Below are 22,453 nucleotides of genomic sequence, written 5' to 3'. Positions count from 1 at the left end.
TGTGGACTCAGTGTGCCAACTCTAAGCTCGTCTTTGTCAGAATCTCTATATGCCCCCACTTTCAAAAACGTTATTTTCAAAAGAAAGTCATGCCTCCTACTCATCCAAATTTTACCAAGATTCAGTGCCCAAGGGTACAACTTTTAGGATAATAACAAATGAGAAATTTGAAATTTTATGCCTCACCAGTTTTCAATTTATTGTCCCTTGGATGCAAATATAGTTTATGATACTGAGTCAGGATCCTGTAAGCATTTCTCCTTTGCCAGCTAGTTGAATGTTAACATTCATCAATAGAGGACACTGGAGTGTTAGTGAGGTGCTTGATGCAGGAAGGTGCACCCCTTCCAAGGACCCACGCTTGAGTTATTCAGGAATTTTTATCATTAATGTTGGAATTTAAGGATATGTATGTAAAATAATATACTTAAGAACAGTAAATAATATACTTAAAGAATGTAAGAAGAAAACTTCTAATAGCACATTTGTTTTATCTTTTAAGAAATATTGCATTCTGTATAGAAATTAATTCAGAAAACTCCTATATAAACCATGTGTCCTTGACATAGATAGATTCAGCTTCATATGTTATTTTGAAGATTAAATGTACAATTATTTTATTTTTGTGTTCAACTTCTGTGGTACTTGAATATCCCTGTTTTTAAGCAGCATATTCAAAAATTTTAAAAAATCACAAATATAAAGAATGTTATATCAATTATATCATTCTATATGATTGCTTAGAGTTTCTGTGTTTAAATGTTTTTGACTGCTGAGATATTTAAAAGCTTGTAGAATCAATCTCCAAGAAACAGACACATCATATTATTGCAATTTTTGTAATTCAATTTACTATGACATTTTGATGACTCTCCATCAAGTATATCTTCATGTTCACATATTTTCCTAAATATATAGGTACATATCACTTTATATGAAAAGGCTTCTCAAAATTAAACTAGTGAAAGTAATTTGTTCACTTATGGATAGACATAGAATCATGTATCTGCATATACGGTCTAAGAATTTCAAAGAAGATCTATTTTCAGAATATACTTTATTAGGAAAGTATATTCTGATATATTCTGATACATTTTCAGAAGATACTTCATTAAGAAAATATAAACAGATTAGAATTTAGCTTTTGTGGTACATGTTGAGCATCATTATTGCCTCAGACTAATATTTATATATGTTTTTCCCTCTTTAAAAAAATACATTACTATAATCAAAGCCCATGTATGCATTACTTTTTTTTCCTTTCTTGCACTTTGTTATTTTTTTCTTTTTAGTGGCATGACTATATGTTCAAAGTTTAATAAGGTAAAATATTCAGTGTATATTTCTTTTCTAGATATTAAAATAATTTGTTTTATTACCAATTGTAGCTAAAACTATATTTTTCATAGAAAAGATTACTGTAAAAATCTTTTTCATGTGTTAGAAATGATCATTATGGTTCTCTTCCATCCGACTGTTCAGGGACATCTCTTGTCAGACAGAAGAACTGCTTTTAAGTTGGTTTATTTCTTCTCTGTGATTTGCTTTGCAAACCTTTTTATGAATCCAGAGGCTGTAATGACCAATATTTAAAGGCAGGATTTGGAGAGCTTTTTGCCATTTATTATGTTTTCTTCAACATAGACTTTAAAAATTATTGCACAGGATATTTGGCTCTTTATTCCATCTACAATTTACTTTTCCATGTTATGAGGGGAGAATAAGTAAATGATTATATATATTTCTGGTTTGTGTATCCTCAGTATTCCAGGTATTAAAGAAGTCAGAAATGTCTGACTTGACAAATTAAGGCCAAGAAATAGTGAGATCTTATTGCAGGAGAGAAATCATGTAACATTATAATCTAGAGAGACTGCACTAAACTTGCTGGACCATATCTATAATTCCTAACTAAAGGGAACTAGCCTGCTATTTTATTTTGTGTATTATTATCCAATTACAAAGGGTCATTACTAAAGTGAAAATAGTAATTCAAGCATATTCCAGGCCTCATGTGGAAAACATCTTTAGTCTTTCTAACCAAGAATTTTACCAGGTTGCATAGTTTTGGATAGGAAGTCAGTCACGACCATCTATAATTTTGAAAGAGAGAACATTCCCATTAACAAATATTTTGTATTTCATGAAGGATTTGAATTTTAAACTCCCATGTAACACAAAAGACTTGAATAAACACAATGTTAAGAGAGCTGGCCAAGTTTAGCTTAGTTTATGTGTGCACTAGGTCATAAATTTGTCTTTAAATGTCACCCTAGTTTCCATGGTAGGTCTTGGCTCAAAATAATGTGATCCTGCCAAACTGAAAAACTTACAATGTCTAATCTACCTTGCCTAACAATTTTCATTTGTTTCCCACTTAATTTTTATTTAATTTTCCATTTTCATATAACCCACTAGTTCCTTTTTGTTTTCCTCAATTTTATTCATATCAGTTTTCTCTTTAAAAGCTAAGCCTTGGTTACCTTTATCGTAGTTAGAGTTGAGCTCAATTTGTATTGTAGTCTCTATCTCCTACTTCAGTAGTCAGAATAAAATTTGTCTTGCCACTTTTAAGAAGGATCTTGCACTGTTTTTCTTGACAGGGACACGTATAATCCATATTACTGTATTTGTTTATATAGAAGAGTTTTCTTTACCTATGTAACAAACCTGCACATCTTGCACATGTGCCTCTGAACTTAAAATAAATATTAGAAATAAAAAATAAAATAAAATAAAAATAAAAAGAGGTTTCTAAAAATGCACAGTAGAAACACACTACTCATGACCTTCTCAAACAGCCTGAGTTTCCAGTGAATCTCATTTTTTTTTCAGTTTAGAAATATACATAAGCAAGCATTAAAATTGAGTTATTTTAGGTTTTCTGAAATTAAAATTGTATATTGCTTAATGTTTAAAAAAAAGTAAAATATGTAAATAAATCAGGAAGGCACAAGTCTTGTGAAATATAGAGGAGAATTTTGCCACACCTTGATGAACAGTGGTGGCATTAAATGTCATGGCTTTCCCTATCATGCATGCCTGCCTTAGATCTCAAACAGTGCTACTCTTTTTTTTTTTTCTGGTCTTAACAAACTTGATAATCAAACAAGCAACATATTATGACAAAGAGAGTAAAAATTGCCTCGCAGGCCAGCACAACCAGAGAGCAGTACTGGAGCCAGATTAGGTGGTTGGCAGGTGGCAGCAAGTACTTGGCTCCTTTGTGGCCCATGACAAACTTGATCCAGAAGACTTTTTGGTCCATGGGCTTCACAAGCTGATCATAATGAATGATTGATAACCATATAACATTCTCTTTACAGCTAAAGGAAAATCAAATAGACATAAACTTATAGAATATAAAATATAAATATGTGAAATTTTTGTGTTGATGTTAAAAATTAGTGCCACATAAAAGTGGATGAAAAAATATTTTATTTCCTGGTGGTTATAGAGATTTTGGTTTATGGGTTAGAATTTGTTGGATGCATAAGATTTCAAGATGTGAAAAGAGAATTTAAGAGAACAAGTATTTCTATCCTAGAAATTAAAATTAGTTAAGTCCAAAGGATAAAAAGAAATCATTTGAGAGTACAGAGGTTGAATTAGCCATTAATGAAATTGTAATGAACCTGGTGTGCAAATTTCAAAATAGTATCAAAGTTTAGAGAAAGGATACAAATCTATGACAAGGTTCAGGTTCATGTCAGGGCAAAGTTGATAAGAAGTTGGCATTGATCAGGAATTAGTATTGACACTGTATTAGTGAATTAGTGATCAAAAGTGTAGAAGTAAATGGCCTTAGTTTGAATCATGAACTGATATCTACTGGTCTTTTTTTTTTTTGAAAATGTATCTGTTCCTATTTTTTTATTGTTAAATTGAATGAATAAGAATGATATCTTTCTTATGTGAATATTGTGAGTAGTAATGTAATGATTCTTGGGATACTTGGTAGAATTATTTTCATCATAAAGGGACTCTCAGTAAATGTTCACTATTATTACTGTTTTTCCTGCATTGTGATTTTAAAATCTACGTGGTGCTTTGTATTTTACTTTGAGGCATTGCAGTTCCATTTATTTCGAGTGTTGAAATAATTATGGACTAATAATCAAGGAATAAGGATGAATACAAGTACAAGGCTTACCAAATCAAAACCAAAAAGTGCTAAAGCATGGCGCTATAACAATAGAAATGGAAATAACTTCTCTTTTTGATATTTAAAAAACAGAGTGTGAGGACTGTGTTTTTGAGAGGAGGGAATTAATCCTGATATACATATATTTTAATACAATAGGGAAAAACTATAACCAAGAAGTTACATAATACAAACTACCAATATAATGCATGTCATTTCATATACATTCAATGGGTATCAACTAATTAAAAATTATCTTTATTTTCAACACAGCATTATATTTATTAAAATTTATAATATTACCAATATAATAGTAACAGCTAAACTGAAATTAATGTATGTACTGAAGTAATTTAGAAATCTTATATTTCTGGTTACAGACATTTTGGTTTTTAAACAGGAATATTCCAATCTATCTCTTTCAAGCCAATTATTTTTTGATTTTATGAAGCTTCCAAATAAGCAAAAGCAACCACAACCATAAGAACAGAGAATGTGGCTGCATTTATAAAGTATGTTCTTTTTCCAATAATTTTTAAAGGCAAATTTGAAGGCTCTAGTTGTTTACAAGTTATCAGTGATGGGATCAAAATGTTAGCATAAAAATTTTGAAAGCATTAAATATAATGGGAATTAGAGATTGATTATGTCATGCTGATTTACTGAAAATAAATTACAAGAGCTTTAAAAACAAGGAAAAAAGGGTAACTAAAGTGAAATGATGGACGTGTTTATTTGCTTCATTATGGTAGCTTTTTGACTAAGTATTTGTATCCCATAATATCACTTTCTATACCTTCAATAGACAAAAAAAAAAAAAATTTAAAGACTAACATTTGATGAGATCTCATCCTAAAAGGCCCTCGTAAGTGTGCTGAAAAGTAGTCAGTGCAGTAATAATATTCATGCTTCTTTTCTTCAACTTTGTTCTCAGTCTTCCTTATAATCCTTCTGTTACCATCTTCAGCAATTCCTTTTATTTCATTTTTTGGCTATTTTAAAACTTATGCACCATCCTAAAACCTCAGACAAATATTTCCACTAAAGCCAGCAGAAAAACAGGTTGTGATACTCACAATGGTTTATTGATGATTGCCTTTAAGCATCACCAAAAAAAAAAAAAAATGAACTCAGCATTGTATTCATATTTAGAGGCACTGCTGCTTCCTTGGCTTTCATGTGAGAACTTATCAATGCATGCTATGTAGTTAAAAAATTACACTCATGAAGAGTCATTAATGACTGCTTTTAATGCATTGAGCAAATCTGTAATTGACATTGTTTTTGAGTCTACTCTGATAGCTTCCCCCTTAGACTTCATGTGAACAAACTTATCGGGTTGATCTGCAAACAAAGATAGTCCCACCATAGGGGTCCCATGGTAAATCCTCTCATAGGTGTCATTGGCTCCACCATGAGGTATAAAAGCTTTGGTTTTTAGATGACCTAAGATTAAATTTTTGAATAATTATTCGTGATGAGTCTTAAAATGAGCAATGCTCAATGAAAAGGGCAGTGTTCTCTAGATAACAAATTACTGTAACTGTAAAACTGCATTAAAATTACTTTCAGATCTCAGAGAAAGAAGCACCAAGTCCTCTGGGGTGATAAGTGAAGCCTACACATTGAAGAAGTGGTATGTGACTTGAAGAATGAATACAGGATTGCCAAGTGGACAAATAGAGCACACTGTGGATAAGGAAAACTGCATATCCCCCACTCCAGTCCCCCAAAAGCAGGATGCATGCTAGAACATGTTCTCTTAGAGAAATAATGGAGTCACTGAAGGTGATAGGGCATGGTGTCCAGGGCAGCAGGGAGTGGGGTGGACGTGATGCTTGAAGAGAGGAAGGACAGGCCACACTCCATCACAAAATGTGTTACCACTTCATAATAAAGACTGGGAATTTATTCCCATAGAAAATGCAGTCACTCGTAACAAAAGAAGGGCTGTTATTTTTCAATTGCATTTGAAATATCTAGCTATTAGGAGGAAGGGTAGGTGTAACATTTGAATTAGGAGACACACAACCCAGAAAATTACTGAAAAATTATTCGTGAAATATAACTATACTTGAAATAAAGGTAGTTTTTTTTCAGGCCATAAAAAGTTTGACTGTGTATAATAAAATGCCAACTGTTGTAGCTTATTATATTTTTCCCCAGGACTGGAACATAAATGAAAAAAGTAAGATTTTATTTTTGAGTTTTTAAATAATAAATGGTGAATTAGAAATTTTCTGTTGTACTATATTTATCCTGATTAGCTGTTACCTAATTTTTCAAAATATATTCTTCAGAGTCTTACCAAGAAGGTTTTTCTGGACTACCCACTTGTATAGCTGAGTAATTGTACTAAGGTATCTGATTTCCTGTCATCGAATTTCCATAGATCCATACAGATAAGGGAGCCTATCGACGAGAGCACATGGACACATAGAGGGTAACAACACACACTGGGACCTTTCAGAGAGTGGAGGGTTTGAGGAGGGAGAGGATCAAGAAAAACTAATGGGTACTCAGCTTAATACCTGGGTGATGAAATAATCTGTACAACAAACCCCCAACACACAAGTTGACCTATGTAACAAACCTGCGCTTGTACCCCTGAACTTAAAAATTAAAAAAAAAAAAAGAAAGAACCTTGTTTTATGAGTCAAATTCAAGTTAGAGCATGTCTGTTAGGATTCTAAAAAGGGACCAGGAGCAGTGGCTCATGCCTGTAATTCCAGCACTTTGGGAGGCCGAGGCAGGTGGAACATGAGGTAAGGAGTTCAAGACCAGCCTGGCCAAGATTGTGAAACGCTGTCTTTAATAAAAATATAAAAAAATTAGCCGGGTGTGGTGGTGGGCACCAGTAATCCCAGCTACTCGGATGGATGAGGCAGAGAACTGCTTGAACCCAGGAGGCAGAGGTTGCAGTGAGCTGAGATAATGCCACTGCACTCCAGCCTGGGTGACAGAGAGAGACTCCGCCTCAAAAAATAAAATAAAATAAAATAAAATAAAATAAAATAAAATAAAATAAAATAAAGAAAAAAATTCTAGAAAGATGGAGATCACCTACTTAAATGCTTTCCATATGGTTCATAAAAAATGAGGACAAGGCAGGTAAAGTAATGAGAACTACTAGAAAACTGAAGTGAAGAGAACAACTATATTTCCTTGACTTGATTTTATACTAAATCAGATTAAATAAAATCATGATGTTTTATACACAGTGACTTAGATATTGAGATAATAAATGAAAAATTGAAATATTTAAGCAATCATTAGGCAGACATAATTCCAGTGTAAAGAAGAGTAACAAATTACTAATGGTCCACACCTTTTTTATTAATGTATTTACTACATTCGCTTTCATCTTCCAAATATAATGTTAAGCTTTTCATTTCTAAAGCTAAGAAATGGGAGTGAATTTACTTATATTCACTTGTTTCATAAGTTACATTCTCATATCTGATGATTTACAAAGAAAGCAAATCTATCAATCATCTATGTATGAGAAATATATTAATCTGCTTAAAAAGCACATATAATTTTTTTCTGATTATAAATTATTAAGCACTGTTTCCAAGAAAAAAATTCAAATGACATTTATCACATTTATCCAGAATAATATCACATTTGCTACCACTGGAAATTATTTAAATGTAGAAAAGACTGCTTGTCAGTTCGTTAATAATAGGACTGTTGAAAATATTCCAAAATTGTGATGATGCTAACTTTCATTCAGCTGGCTGTTAACTCTTCAATGGTACAATCCAAAGCGTTGACAGCAGTGGTTAATATGGTGTACTGTAGATAAGCTATTTAATAAATGCCTAGTACCAAAATGTGGTACTGATTTTGGAATTACCAAGCAATCTTCATAAACTAGAGTATAATCTAGCAATCAAGCAATCTTCAAAAACTAGAGTATAATCTACAAGTTTTAACATCTACTTGCTATCTGATTTTTAAAGGTAACTACACATTTGCATCAAAACAATTAGTATAGGTGATTATAAGAATGCTATACAGGATATAAAATTAAAATTGCTTTATAAATATTAAAATATCGATGCTATATTGTACATGTTAGAAAGCTGGTTATTACCATATTTTATGGTGGAAGAGGCATCTGAACCTCTCTCCCTGCCTGGTTTCCTTCTGCACTGCATGCGATGCTCTTTTAGTTTAGCAGTTCTTAGATGGCTTGTGAACAGAGGGCTTTCTGTATCTGGGGTTATTTCCTTGATGTATCAGAATGGGATTGTCGTGGGCTTGAAGAATGAGTGCAAGGTTTCATTGAGTAGAAGTAGTTCTCAGCACATGGGAGAGCCAGAAAGGGGACGGTTTTCCCCTGGAGTCAGGCTGCTCCCCAATCACTCCAGCAAAACTTCGCGTTGTTCTGCCAGTTGATGACCTGCCTGCGTGCTCCCCTGGACGTCCTCTTGACGTCCAGCCGTTTGTTTCTTCTTCTGCTAATCCACTCCTCTTGACGTCCAGCCACTTGTGTGCTTGCCTTCTAGAGTCTCAGGGTTTTTTACAAGTAGATGATGGGGGCATGGCAGGGCAGTGTGGTCTTGGGAAATGCAACATTTGGGCATAAGAGCGGGAGTGCCTGTCCTCACCTAGGTCCCTGGGCACCTGTCAGGGGTGGAGCTCTTGCCAGGGCCCCACCCTTCTCCTCCCTGTAGTTCCCTGCCTCTCTTCCATATCACTTTATTTCTCCTCCTCCTCCTCCTTTTCCTTCTCCTCCTCCTCCTTCTTCTTCAGGACAGGGTCACATTGTGTTTCTGAGGTTGGAATGTAGTGGTGCAATCATAACTCACTTCAACCCCAAATTACTGGGCTCAATCAATCCTCCTGCCTCAGACTCCTGAGTAACTAACACTACAGGCATTACACCACCATGTCCTGCTATTTTTTTTTTTTTTAAGAAATGGGCTCTCTCTAAGTCATCTAGTTTAGTATCAAACTCTTGGGCTCAAGGGATTCTCCCACTTAGGCCTCACAAAGTGCTGGTATTATAGGCACGAGCCACTGTGCCTCGCCTTGACTCCTGCTTATATCCCCCTTCTTTCTCAGATGGGAGGTAGCATCAATATACGTGTTAGAAGCAAAGTCCTTTGAGGGCACATTTTATACTGCACAGGATCTACCTTAGCTCCCCTTCATTTCTGTTACTTCTTTCTTTCAGACATTGGCAAACTGCAGTCATAAGGCAGTTTGGTTTTTCTATTTCTCTAAATCTACCTGGCTGAGTGGGTACTCAGACTCAGTGAGGATGAGCCTTCGGTTTCCATTCTCTGAATATCCCTCTGAACAACATACTGAATAGGACTATTTCAAAATTAAGGGAAGTAAAAAGGCCCAGATTACATGGGAAGCTAAACTCCATGATATATTTCAGATTTTTTTCAATACCTACTTCTTGTTATTGTGCTAGTAAAGTTACCCATTAAAACATAACTCCTTTCTGATAACACTTGTAGTGTGTACCCCTCAGTAATCCTGTAAACGAAAGTACTAAATGACAGGGCAGAATTTGTTGATATTTGTCAACTGCCTCCAATATCATAATACCAAAATGTCACACTGCACCTCCTTATTACCATTCTTTTTTGCTCTTATAAATTCAAGTCATCATTTGGTGTCATTATTTTTTTCAAGTTATAAATTGTTTATAACTATTCATATTAAGCAGAATTTCTGTATCATCCATAATGTTAGTACAGTAACTGAAACACAAAGAAGAAATAAGAGGTGGGTGGGAATGCTCATGGTGTGTGACCTGATATGCTCTAAGGTTTCTCTCTTTTTGTATGCATCTCCCACAGGCAAGTATCAGTTCTCTCTCTCTCTCTGGTTTTTTTTTTTTTTTTTTTTAGATGAAATTTCACTCTTGTTGTCCAGGCTGGGGTCCAATGGTGCAGACTGGGCTCACTGCAACCTCTGCCCTCTGCCTCCCAGGTTCAAGCAAGTCTCTTGCCTCAGCCTCCTACGCAGCTGGGATTACAGGCATCCACCATCATGCCTGAGTAATTTTTTGTATTTTTAGTAGAGACTGGGTTTCTCCATGTTGGCAAGACTGGTCTCGAGCTCCTGACCTCAGGTGATCCACCCGCCTCGGCCTTCAGTTCAGTTTTTCAAGGAGAGTAGACTATCCAAGATTCATTTATTATTAGGTGTATTTTCCAAAGTGTGAAAAAACAGGAGTAAATTCAATAATGAATATCTGCAATCCAAAACCATTTAATACAATCAAGAATATCTTTCTTATCTATTATCACAAACATCCCAGTTGCCTCCTTCTAAAAATTTCTTTCAAATATTAAGACACAATTATTCTACCTTATTAATTCTCTCAAAAGCAAAAATAAATATGTACCATTCAGCATACAAAAGTTACACAGTAAAAGTCAAAGTGTTTATATACATGTAGAGAGAGAGAGTTGTTAATTGGCCCACTCATTAAATTTACATTTGGTCATCCTTACTTTTAACATGTATATATAAATGTAGGTCACTATAAATTAAAAAAAAATTACTTCCACACAATACATGCTTTCTTCATGATATCTTAACCTCATTCAGTTCTCAATCATTGTAAACTTTGATAAACCCACAGTTTGTTGGACAGTTAACATACAAGACAAACATCACCAATTTCACTAAAAATCTGGGCCAACTCATTGTTTATTTGCCCCCTGAAATGAAAAATAAATTAGAATTGAAGCAGTGTATTGCCATAACTTACTTTGAAGGTAAACGGGTTCTCTCATATATATAGAACTTAGATTGAAGACATTACTGGTAAACTCCAATACAAGTGCTTTTAAAGAGAATTTAATCTTAAACCTTGAGACAGCATAGGACAAACCCTGTAAAATTCACTTTTCTTTTTCAAAATAAAAAATCCTTTTGAAACTTAATATCTTCAGTTATCAATAGTACTACATTATAAAACTAGTTTATACAATCCTGCATAGCATTGGTCAAAATGATAAGTCACAATAAAAAAAATTAAAGCGTTTTACAAACAATCGAAGTCATTGAAAATAATTTAAGGCCTTGAAGTGAATTAATCAGTCTAACTTAAAGCTGAAGATTAAACCATTAATTATCCATCTGAAATACAAGCAATATGCTTTCTTAGCTTCTGCTCTGTGGACCAAGTAACAGAAACAACTCTTCCTTATGGTTTATGGTTTATTTTTAGAATCCTCTGGACTTGAATGACTAAAAGTCAATTCCATTTTTCAACTGTTCACGGAAGATTTAGGACTGTTTTAGCCGTTTGTGTGGAATGCCAAACTGTGGACACTGTGCAGATGCTGGTGCTCAGAAGGCGTCTGCTGCTAAGTAAGGGTGAGCATGAATCATGGACTTCCACCTTGATGTTTCCATTTACATTGATTGCTTGGTTGCTGTTTCAGTTTTTCTGTTCTTTACACCCAAGTTGTTGAAGTACAATGCACCTATTAATAATGTCTTCGGCTTTTGGTTTCAACTGTTTTGCAATGTGCAAATCTGCAAGGACAAGAGTATCAGCAACATTTTCTACTGAGGGATTACTACACAAAGCTTCCTCACACAAGGCCTTCAGCTGTTCCCAGTGCATGTTTGTCTGCACCTGCCAACAAGTTGTCAGCCATTTTGTCAAGGTTTAATCCTTTCACTGTGTTAAGGAATCTCACCATTTCTTTAACAACATCAGGGTCTAAATCATTTATTTCCACTCAATTCTTTATGCTTCCTTCCATTTCATGTTCAAACATGGCATTAAAAACTAAGGATTGAGGTACAAGGAGATTTATGAGCTTTAAATTCTTGTCCTCTCACCAAAAAAAACTGCAGTCAATAAATCTTGTGTTTTCCCAGAGATTACCTCAGTCTTCTCCTAGGTGACCCTCAGGCACCTTCAAAGTATTTGTATTAATATGTCCTGATTTGTTTACTGAATCTTGGATAACACTCATCTCGTAAAATAATGTAAGCTTGTCATCTGGTCAAAGACTATTAGTTTCATCAATCAAAAGTTCTCTTCTAATGAATTTTTAAAAATCCCAGTCCTTCCCTTGCACAAATTGATATGCTCTTTGGCTTTCCATTGCTTTTGTTTCTTCCCTTTTAGCATTCAGAAGGGAACATTTGAATTTTGCTCACACTTCACTTTTGGGGCATCTGACTAAAAGCAAATATAAGGACCAAGTAGTCTTTACTTTCATTATTTAATTCCTTTGGGTTTACCCTCAGGCACCATTTAGTTTTGTCATTTGGGCCAGGTGAAAATTTGGAATTTTTTGACTCCTCACCCATTTCCTCTTGACAAAAACTGAAGTTATTAATTGTCTATATGTTGAATATTTTACTATTTTGATCTGTATATAACACTAGCTTTCTACTATGGGACAAGAAGACTTATCTCTAGGTAGAGGTGGGGCAGGTTCCTGAGACATTACCACTTCATTGCATTCTTTTAGGATTTATGTAATCCCTACAGAGTTGAGTACCTTACCTTAGATATCTCAGAGCATTAGTGTTTGATTTTCCCCAGGAGCATGGTTCAGAAGGGCCACCCTCATGTATTCTCAATGCCTGGACTTGCCCTGGCTGCATCAGCTGTGAGAAGCTGAGGCTGTGCTAGAGGCAGCAGGGTTAATGGCGGCAAGTCCCTGTGGAGGCACCTTCACCGACCCACATTCCTCCTCCCCTGCCCTCTATCCTTCCGTATCTCTCTCTCTTCTTGGTGTCATTCCTTACTGCAATAGAGTTTTGCATCCGCATACCTCCTTACTGCTGTTATTGACAAATATATTACATATGTATAAGTTAAATGTTCAGCATTACAAATATGTATATATGCTTTACACACTTGCTTCTTAAATTTGTTAAGAAAGTTGAATAAATATGAGTTTATATTATCTGTTAAAATTACATAATTATTCAGGTGTGCTTTTTTATTATGTGGATTTGCACTGCTTTCTGTTTTTAGCCTGGAAAACTTTCTTTTTTTTTTTTTTTTTTTTTGAGACGGAGTCTCGCTCTGTCGCCCAGGCTGGAGTGCAGTGGTGCAATCTCGGCTCACTGCAAGCTCCACCTCCCGGGTTCATGCCATTCTCCTGCCTCAGCCTCTCCGAGTAGCTGGGACTACAGGCGCCTGCCAGCACGCCCGGCTAATTTTTTTGTATTTTTAGTAGAGACGGGATTTCACCATGGTCTCGATCTCCTGACCTCCTGATCTGCCTGCCTCGGCCTCCCAAAGTGCTGGGATTACAAGCGTGAGCCACTGCGCCCGGCCAAGCCTGGAAAAGTTTCCTTAGAATTTATTGTGAGACAGATTAGTTAGCAATAACTTTCTGGTTTTGTTTGTTTAGAAATGTATTTATTTCACCATTATTTTTTAAAGATTATTTTGTAGTATAAAGAAATTTTGGTTGGCAGTTTTTTCTTTCAGTACTTTGAATATGACATACCACTGCCTTAGGGGCAGCATTGTTTCTGATGAGTAGTCAGCTATTAATGTTACCTGAGTTCTCTTATATGTGGTTACTTGTTTTTGTGCCTTATAATTTTCTTCCTTTAGTTTTCAACGTATTATTATTGCATCTCTGTTTGGATCTTTTTGTGTTTACCCTAAACTAAGGATTTATAGAACCTCTGAAATTTGTAAATTAGTGTTTTTAAGATAGTTTATGGGATGTTTTGGGGCATTATTTTTGAATATTTTCCAGTGAATCTTTCTCTTCTTCATGTGGTACTCCTACTTTGCATATGTTAGTGTGCTTAAGTGTGTCCCAAAAGTCTATAAGGCTCTGTTTATTTCTCTTCATTCTTTGTTTCTCTGTTCTTTGGATTATATAATCTCTATTGATCTCTCTTCAGCATTTTTTGGCTCTTATTTTTCTTCCTCAAATTTGAAGCAGAATCCTGCTTGTGCATTGTCTACTTCTGTTATTATATTTTCATTTCAGTATGTTCACTTGGTTCTTTGAAAACTATATAACTTCTGTTTATTTCTATATATTCTCAATTGAATGTGACATTGTCATTATACCTTAATTTTCAGCTTTATATGTGATTTCCTTTAGGTCTTTGAGTATATTTATAATGTGTAACTTAAAGTTTTGCCTACTAAATCTACAACTCATCTTTTTTTTTTTTTTTGACAGAGTCTCATTCTATTGCCCAAGCTGGAGTGCTGTGGCATGATCTTGACTCACTGCAATCTCCACCTCCCAGGTTCAAGCAATTCTCCTGTCCCAGCATGCCAAGTAGCTGGGATTATAGGCATGTACAACCAGGCCTGGATAATTTTGTATTTTTAGTAGATGAGGTTTCACCAAGTTGGCCAGGCTGGTCTTGAACTCCTGACCTCAGGCCATCCTCCCAACTCGACCTCCGCAAGTGCTGGAATTACAGGTGTGAGCCCCTGCATCCAACCCAACTCATCCCTTTCACAGGCATATTTTATTGCTTATTTTCCCCATATAGCGGTCCCGTTTCCTTATTTCTTTATACACCTGTTAAAATTTGTTAAACCCTCAATATTTTAGATAATATATTATAGTTACTCTGGAAATTATACCCTCATCTTCTTTTAATTCTAATTGTTAACTTGTTTGGTGAGGAGATGGATTATTTTAATGAAGTCTGTTTACCTTGCAGTGTTATTTCCTTGGTGTTTCTACTTAGAAAGTGCACCCTTGGTCATTTTCACAAACTCTAGAATAACAGTGGTTTTAATAGGAACACCCTTTGACCCTTTTCTGGTTTTTTTGTTTGTTTTACATGCCCAGTCTACCTCTTAATCTTCACAAATTATTAGCTGATTGATCTTTTTCTTTTGGTGTTGCCCTTAGGGCATAAATTACTTCATAGTCTGATCCAATAGCATTTAGGCACTTTTGCTGTGATAGATTCTGAGGCATTTCAGGGTGATATGAACACAGGAAACACTGTTCTTTTTCTACCTTTATCTTTTTTTCTGATTAATTAGCTTTCTTATGGTCTCATTTGCATCACTCATGAAATTACCAACTTCTTTAACTGTTACCAAAAAACCCTTCATATTTTGACAACACGCTTAGGCTTGAATTTCCTTCACATTCTTTCATATAAAGTGAATTACTCTCATGAAAGCTTTAGAACTCTTTGTTTAATGTTCTGCCTCTTTCCCTGGGAAAAAGTATCATCAACCTTTGCTCCAGAGCTAGGGCCACAGGCAGGGGCACACTTCTGTTTGTGCCACTAAGAGTAAGGTGCTAGCCTATAGTCTTAATTTGCTTCTTCTCTCATGGAACCTCCATCCTATAAAAGAACTATGGTGGCCGGGCGCGGTGGCTCATGCCTGTAATCCCAGCACTTTGGGAGGCCAAGGCGGGCAGATCACGAGGTCAGGAGATCGCGACCATCCTGGATAACACGGTGAAACCCCGTCTCTACTAAAAATACAAAAAATTAACCGGGCGATGTGGCGGGCGCCTGTAGTCCCAGCTACTTGGGAGGCTGAGGCAGGAGAATGGCGTGAACCCCGGGGAGCGGAGCCTGCAGCGAGCCGAGATCCTGCCACTGCACTCCAGCCTGGGCGACAGCGAGACTCCATCTCAAAAAAAAAAAAAAAGAACTATGGTAATGACTATTTGGTACTCAGCGTTCTTAGTACACTGTGCCTGAGTAAAACTTCTGTGTTTTGACAATGGCTAAATGAAAGAAGTGAAATTTTTTTCGCCTCTCTTGCCAGAAATTTAGCCTCTGTAACACATAGGTGAGGTGTCTGTGTGTGAAAAATTTAGGAAGCTTATTCCCTCCCCAAAAGATAATATAGCCCTCTTGTAGTAGTTTCACAGAGGGTGAGTCCCATGGTCTTGTCCCCGCCAGCTTGCAGTAAAATTTCTGTCGCACTGAAGGAGTGTAGGCTAGCAAGCAAGCCATTGTTTAATGCCACAAGCTCTTGCTGTTTTAAACAACCCTTAGTGTGTTCCTTAATAAATGTTTATTTGCTGCATGTTTTGAGGGCAATTCCCAGTATATTGTTAAATTTGTTAATTAAATTTATTTTGTAAACCCTTTCTTTGTTTGCCCAGATAATACTCGCTGGCAGTACTTGCAGATGCAGCATTTACCTCGAGATAATTTTGTCACAAAATATCTAGCTTTTGTTATTATTTTTTCATTGATTTAGCATACCAACTTTGGAAACAAAAAAAAATCATTCAATATTTAGCATTCTATTGTATTAGTGCTATTTCCATTTACAGAATATAGATATTTTCGATTGTTGAAGATGTCAAATCCTAGAAAATATAGCAGGGTGTTAACATTGTTCTCGAGCAGTTGTTGGCTGAAGATTAATTTGATAAATTCAATTTTTTGAAAATAGATGATTCAGATGATTCTGATGTTAGCACTGTTTAGAAATAACTCCAAGAAGAGTTTTTTTTTTGTTTGTTTTGTTTTGTTTTTTTGAGACGGAGTCTTGCTCCGTCGCCCAGGCTGGAGTGCAGTGGCGCAATCTTGGCTCACTGCAAGCTCAGCCTCCCGGGTTCCCGCCATTCTCCTGCCTCAGCCTCTCCGAGTAGCTGGGACTACAGGCGCCCGCCACCACCACGCCCGGCTAATTTTTTTTGTATTTTTAGTAGAGACGGAGTTTCACCATGGTCTCGATCTCCTGACCTTGTGATCCGCCCGCCTCGGCCTCCCAAAGTGCTGGGATTACAAGCGTGAGCCACCGCGCCTGGCCCCCAAGAAGAGTTTTTATTATGTATGTTCGCACTGACAATGAGTCAGATTTGTTTCAGCCTCAAAGACTGTATTTATGTAAAATTAGATGAGTGCTGGCTGTGAACTGCACTATTTTTTTTCCTAAACTGGAAAATGGTGAGGAGATGTGGTTTCATAAATTTTCCCAGGCTGGCCTTGAACTCCTGGGCTCAAGTAATCCTCCTTCTTCAGCCTCCTGAGTAGCTGGGAATATAGGTGCATGCCACTGCAGTCAACTTCTTCTAATATGATTAAATAGTTGTCTCTAAAAACAATTTTCACTATTTATTCTTGTTACATTTTGAAGCTGATTCATTTTATGCTACCAATCTTGAATTGGCTAGGACATATTTTCTTCTAAAATGTCTGTCTACCTTCATGTCATAAGTTTGTTCTGCCTCAGCATTCGTTTTTAGGCTTAACATAAGTTGTTTAAGACCTAGTCATAGCTTGTCACCTTTGACTTTGTTAAAACTTCTCTTCCTCGTGTAGTTGTTTGAGATAGAGTCTATTTGTTTCTCATCCTAATGACCCAGAAATGCAACATATCACAGAGGTGATGACCATGATATAACCTGTTGATCAATACCAGAGTCATATAATAATTTTCCCCTTCACGTGTATTCCCTTAATCCAGCCATTCTTCTACTCCTGCAGAGAAGCCTAGGAAATAATATCTATGGTCCTTAATAAAAGCCTTCCCACAGGGGTTCCCCCTTCCACTTCCAGACAGCTGGTTGAGCTCTCTGCCACCTCTGGACTTTCTGTCAGTTTCTTATCATCATCCCTAACGTCACTTATGAACTATGAGTAATAAATTTCTTCTATTTTATGCATTTTGTTCTTCCTTTCTCATTTCAATACGTTTTACCTGACTCATACATCTGAAACTCATTTCCTCACCTCCATCAGAGCTTTCCAGGATCTTGGTTTGTGGCCATTCTCAAGAAAGAGACTTCAGTATAAAATTGGAAAGAACTCATAACAATATAAATCACAACACCTGTGAATATGTTTACTAACAGAGCAATTAGAAATAAAAGTTTAATTTTATACATCATAGAATTGCTATTTAGAAACAAATAGGGCATGTTAGAAGTAAGAAAAAATAAAACACTTTGTTGAAGTTACATACCTATTTGCATGTTTTAAAAAGTGTTACCCAATAGGCTATAGAATGGTGCCAACCCATAATGCCAGGTTGCAAGGCATGGAGAATGGGAGAATGTGACATGACTGTCTAATGGGTATAAAGCTCCCTTTCGAAGTGAAAAAATTACTTTGGATCTAGATAGTAGTGGTGCTGGCAAATGTGTTAAACGCCAACGAATAATGCACATTAAATGGTTTAATTGTATAATTTTGTGGTGTAAAATTCCTATGTCAATTATTCTTTAAATAAACAAGTGGCTGACCAGATTTGACCAAGAGACCATAGTTTGTCAGCCCTTGGTTTATGCTACAAATTTAATTCCCATATGCTTGAAATAGTAAATGCTGTCATTTTTATCATTTACATTAGAAACATACCATGTTTTGAAACTATAATATATTATGCAATTATATGAACACTAAATTATTATTGTGGAATTTTTTTATTAGTCTAGTCAGAGTATTGCACATTTTATTTTGCTGTACACACAATTGTTAGTGCTTTGCAATATTAATGACTTCATTCTTTCAGCAACCCCATGATATTGATAATTGCCATTTCATTGGTGAGGGAGCTGAGGCAAATGAAGTCTCCATAACTTGTTGAACCCCACGTCATTATATAGTGGTTTCTAAGACTTGAATCAAGGCCATCTGGATCCAGAGTGCGAGCTCTTAACCACCATGTTATGTTGACTCTCTTACTCTGGGTGCAGATGTTTTCAAAGTGTAGTATCACAGTTTCCCACTCATGTAGATATATATTAATTGTAATTTTATTATAAATGTATAATTTAAAATACGTAGAATTGTTATTCCAGGTATGTATCACTGCATAACAAATAGTTTCCAAATGTAAGGCCTTAAAACAAATGTAATCATTTTATTGTCACCTCTCAGAGTCTCTGTGTTAGGTTGGCTCAGTTGTGTGTTCCTTCCACAGAGTTTCTTAGGTAGCTACTTTTCTATGGTGCCTGGGTCTATACTTATCTGAAGATCATTCACTTAACACACTTAGTGATTCATGTTGAAAGGCTCAGAGTGCTAGTGGGCTACCAGGATTTCTTAGGCATATATTTATGTCTCTCTACAAAATTGTCATTTGTTATGGGGACTACAGATTGAGTTGTTGAGTAATAGTGAGAGAAAAAAAGACAAGAAAAGAAGAAACAGAAAGAGAGAAAGAGAAATAGAGAGAGAACATGCTGTGTTTCCACCAGAGCTTTGAATGTTTAGCTGCATTATTTCCATTACATTCTTTGTGTTGAGACAGCTACAAAGTTTGCCAAACTTCAAAGGGAGGGGATATTACTTGATAGGAAAATTGTCAATGGATTTATAGTCATGTCTCAAAATAACAACAAATAAAATCTTTCTAAGAAGGCAGAAGTTATTAAACTATTGTATGATTCATAAAATATTAAAAATAGTTAAAGAAAAATGTTAAAATTACATGAATTTAGATTTCTACAATTATTGCAATTCTTAAACATTGTATCATATTTATTCATACATTTTTTAAAAATAGAACAAATGTCCTAAAAACAAGCTACAAGTGGATAAAAGAGCTGATATATGAGAAACATTATCAAGTTTTGGAATGACACTAGCGAATTAATAATATGATATTACATTTTGGAACTTCCTGTCTTGAATTAATGTGTTTATTCCACAAATTAAATTTTAAATCTCATAATTAATACATGAAAACATTGTGTAAATTTAAACATTGCAGAATTGTATAGAATAAAAATTTAAATTCTCATCCTTGGAATTGCATGTATTTTTCAAGATTCTTCTTTGTACTAGTTTACATATATTTTATTTCATTACAAAGAAATACTAATTTGCTTTTCTGGAAACTACTTTTTCTGTTTAGTAATGTGATAGCCTGTTCTCTGCAATGGCTACATTCAAACATTTGTTGGAGGGACACGTATTCATTGACTGAAAGCCATTTAAGTGCTGGAGAAATTTGGTTCATTCATGTGCTTATATGCAAGGATTTCTGCATGACAGATTTCTACATGTAAAACTTCAGTTTCAAATGGCATATTTACATTTTATTTAAGAGTGTTATTTCAAATTATACTCCCTCAAAAATAGATTTCTCAGGTTTTTATGGGGTGCAAATCTTCTCTATGGCATTAATTTGTTGGCATTAATTCTATTTTTCTGAGCATCAGTAGCTTTTTAGTCTTTTATATCTTATTGGCCATTTTTACTTTGAATTGCTTCTTCACATTTTCATCAATTTTTTATTAGATTTTCTGTTTTGGTTGGTGATTTGTAGTTCTCACTGAACAATGGATACCAATCTTTTGTTATGTGTGTTTATAGGATAGATTTTATGTGAATTAATTCAGGTTTATAAGCATGAGAAGACAACATTATTAATCTTTGACACTATATAAGTTCTGTTTTTCTTTATATCTGTATTAATTCCTGGATGATTTGCATGAAATTTTCTATAATTTCTCTATCTCATCAATGTTTTAGTGTGTATATGTCTATATATTACATGATTTATCTATGTGTATAAAATTATAAATATACATATATATTTGTTTTTAATCAAACCTTACCCTGGAGAATATTTTTTGTGAGAATTGGTTAATGGTAAGACATTTTAGTGACAAAGACAAGTAGATTTCTGTCAATCTGGACTAGTTTGATCATAAAGTGCTTCCCTGATGTGTAGATTAAAGGAGATTTATAACTTGATTTAGCTATTTTCCACAAAATTTATAAACTTTTTTTATGCTTCGTATATATTTTTTAACATGCTAAAAATTTATATGTCCAAATTATATTTATAGGAGGGATGAATCAAAAGGCTTTGTGGAAAATAAAAAAAAAATATGATTATTTAAAGTACAGTTATGTAGAATAATAATTATTATTTCAAGCTGTATTCAAAATACACATTGAATTTCACAACATATCCATTAGCTAGTTAATTGATGCTGTGTCTTGTTTTAAAAGAAATGGACATGTATATGTACATGTATGTTGAGCAAGATTGAAAATTCACTAAGTCCCTTTAAAGTGCAATTTCTATATTATCACAACTTAAAATTAAGGACTTAGAATTGTTATTAAAGGTCAAAAATGATAATAAAACCCATATGAAACTTAGGATTGTTTTTTCTCATTCTGTTAAGAATGATGATGATATTTTAATGAGAATTGAATTGGATTTATAGATTTCTTTTGGCAATATGCTGATTTTCACAAAATTGATTCTACCCATCCATGAGCATGGGCTGTATTTCCATTTGTTGATGTCATCTATGACTTTTTTCAGCAATGTTTTGTATTTTTCTTTGTAGAGATCTTTCACATTCTTGGTTAGGTATATTCCTAAGTATTTTTTTTTTTGCAGCTATTGTGAAAATAGATGAGTTGTTATTTGATTCTCAGTTTTGAACCCCGCATAGCCAAAGCAAGATTAAGAAAAAAGAACAAATCTGGGGTCATCACATTGTAACGCCTAAGGTTCTTACCAAAAACTGGTGTGGCGGCTGACCACAGCAAGTGATAGAGACTCAGACCGAGAATGAGCAGTTAAGTTTTATTGAGCAGAGCAAGAGTACAAAGCTTCCAGAGTGTGGAAGTGGTCCCGAAAGGGTAGCCAGAGTTGGATTATACGATTGCCTTTTAAACTCTTTAAGGTGGGAAATATGTGCAGCGGGTAGATGTTACCAGAGGGAGAAACAAAGACAATTAGCTCTTTGTAACATGTCTTAGATCTTGAGGAAAACCAGAATTGCAACTTAGGTTTTATCTACTTTATGACCTTGCAGCTGTATGGCAAAGGAGACAGGATCTTACAGGACTTTACAAAGGATGTTTACAAGGAACTGGAATTAGGAGTATAGATAAGGCCCACTGGTTACAGAAAAACAGGCAGTTAACATTTCTTCCACTCTAGTTTTGGGGAATGGGGAAGGGAGATAGGAAGAGAGGACACAGGGAAACTTACATCAAAATTTTCATTTTTTATAGCTTTCTTGGGGAAGAAAACACATGCACAAATCCTGGTGTTAGGAATATTTTAAGCATATATCTTCAACATTATTCATCCAGGATCGAAGTAAGTCCTCATGCAGTAAATGAGTGAGTTTCACAGCTTTCTGAGTCCATACTTGACCCAGGAAGCCCAGCTGGCACCTCCTCTCAACATATTAAAAGGCATATTCAAAGTTACCAAAACAACATGGTTTCAGTATAAAAGCAGGCATGTAGATCAATGGAACAGAATAGAGAATCCAGAAATAAAGCCAAATACTTACAGCCAACTGATCTTTGACAAAGCAAACAAAAACATAAAGTGGGGAAATGACACCCTATTCAACAAATGGGGCTGAAATAATTGGCAGTCCACATGTAGAAGAATGAAACTGC

The 22,453-nt window shown here is 35.1% G+C and overlaps 2 pseudogenes; one reads left to right on the top strand and one right to left on the bottom strand.

Annotated features, from left to right (window-relative positions):
- LOC100598119 overlaps positions 1-22,453 on the top strand; it is a 406,136-nt pseudogene that overhangs the window by 328,428 nt on the left and 55,255 nt on the right.
- On the bottom strand, positions 11,411-12,591 carry LOC100598464 (annotated as a pseudogene).

Source organism: Nomascus leucogenys, chromosome 9 (genome assembly GCF_006542625.1).
Source record: "Nomascus leucogenys isolate Asia chromosome 9, Asia_NLE_v1, whole genome shotgun sequence".
NCBI classification, from domain to species: Eukaryota; Metazoa; Chordata; class Mammalia; order Primates; family Hylobatidae; genus Nomascus; species Nomascus leucogenys.
Note: the sequence above shows the minus strand (reverse complement) of the source record. Positions and strands in the feature narration are given on the sequence as shown.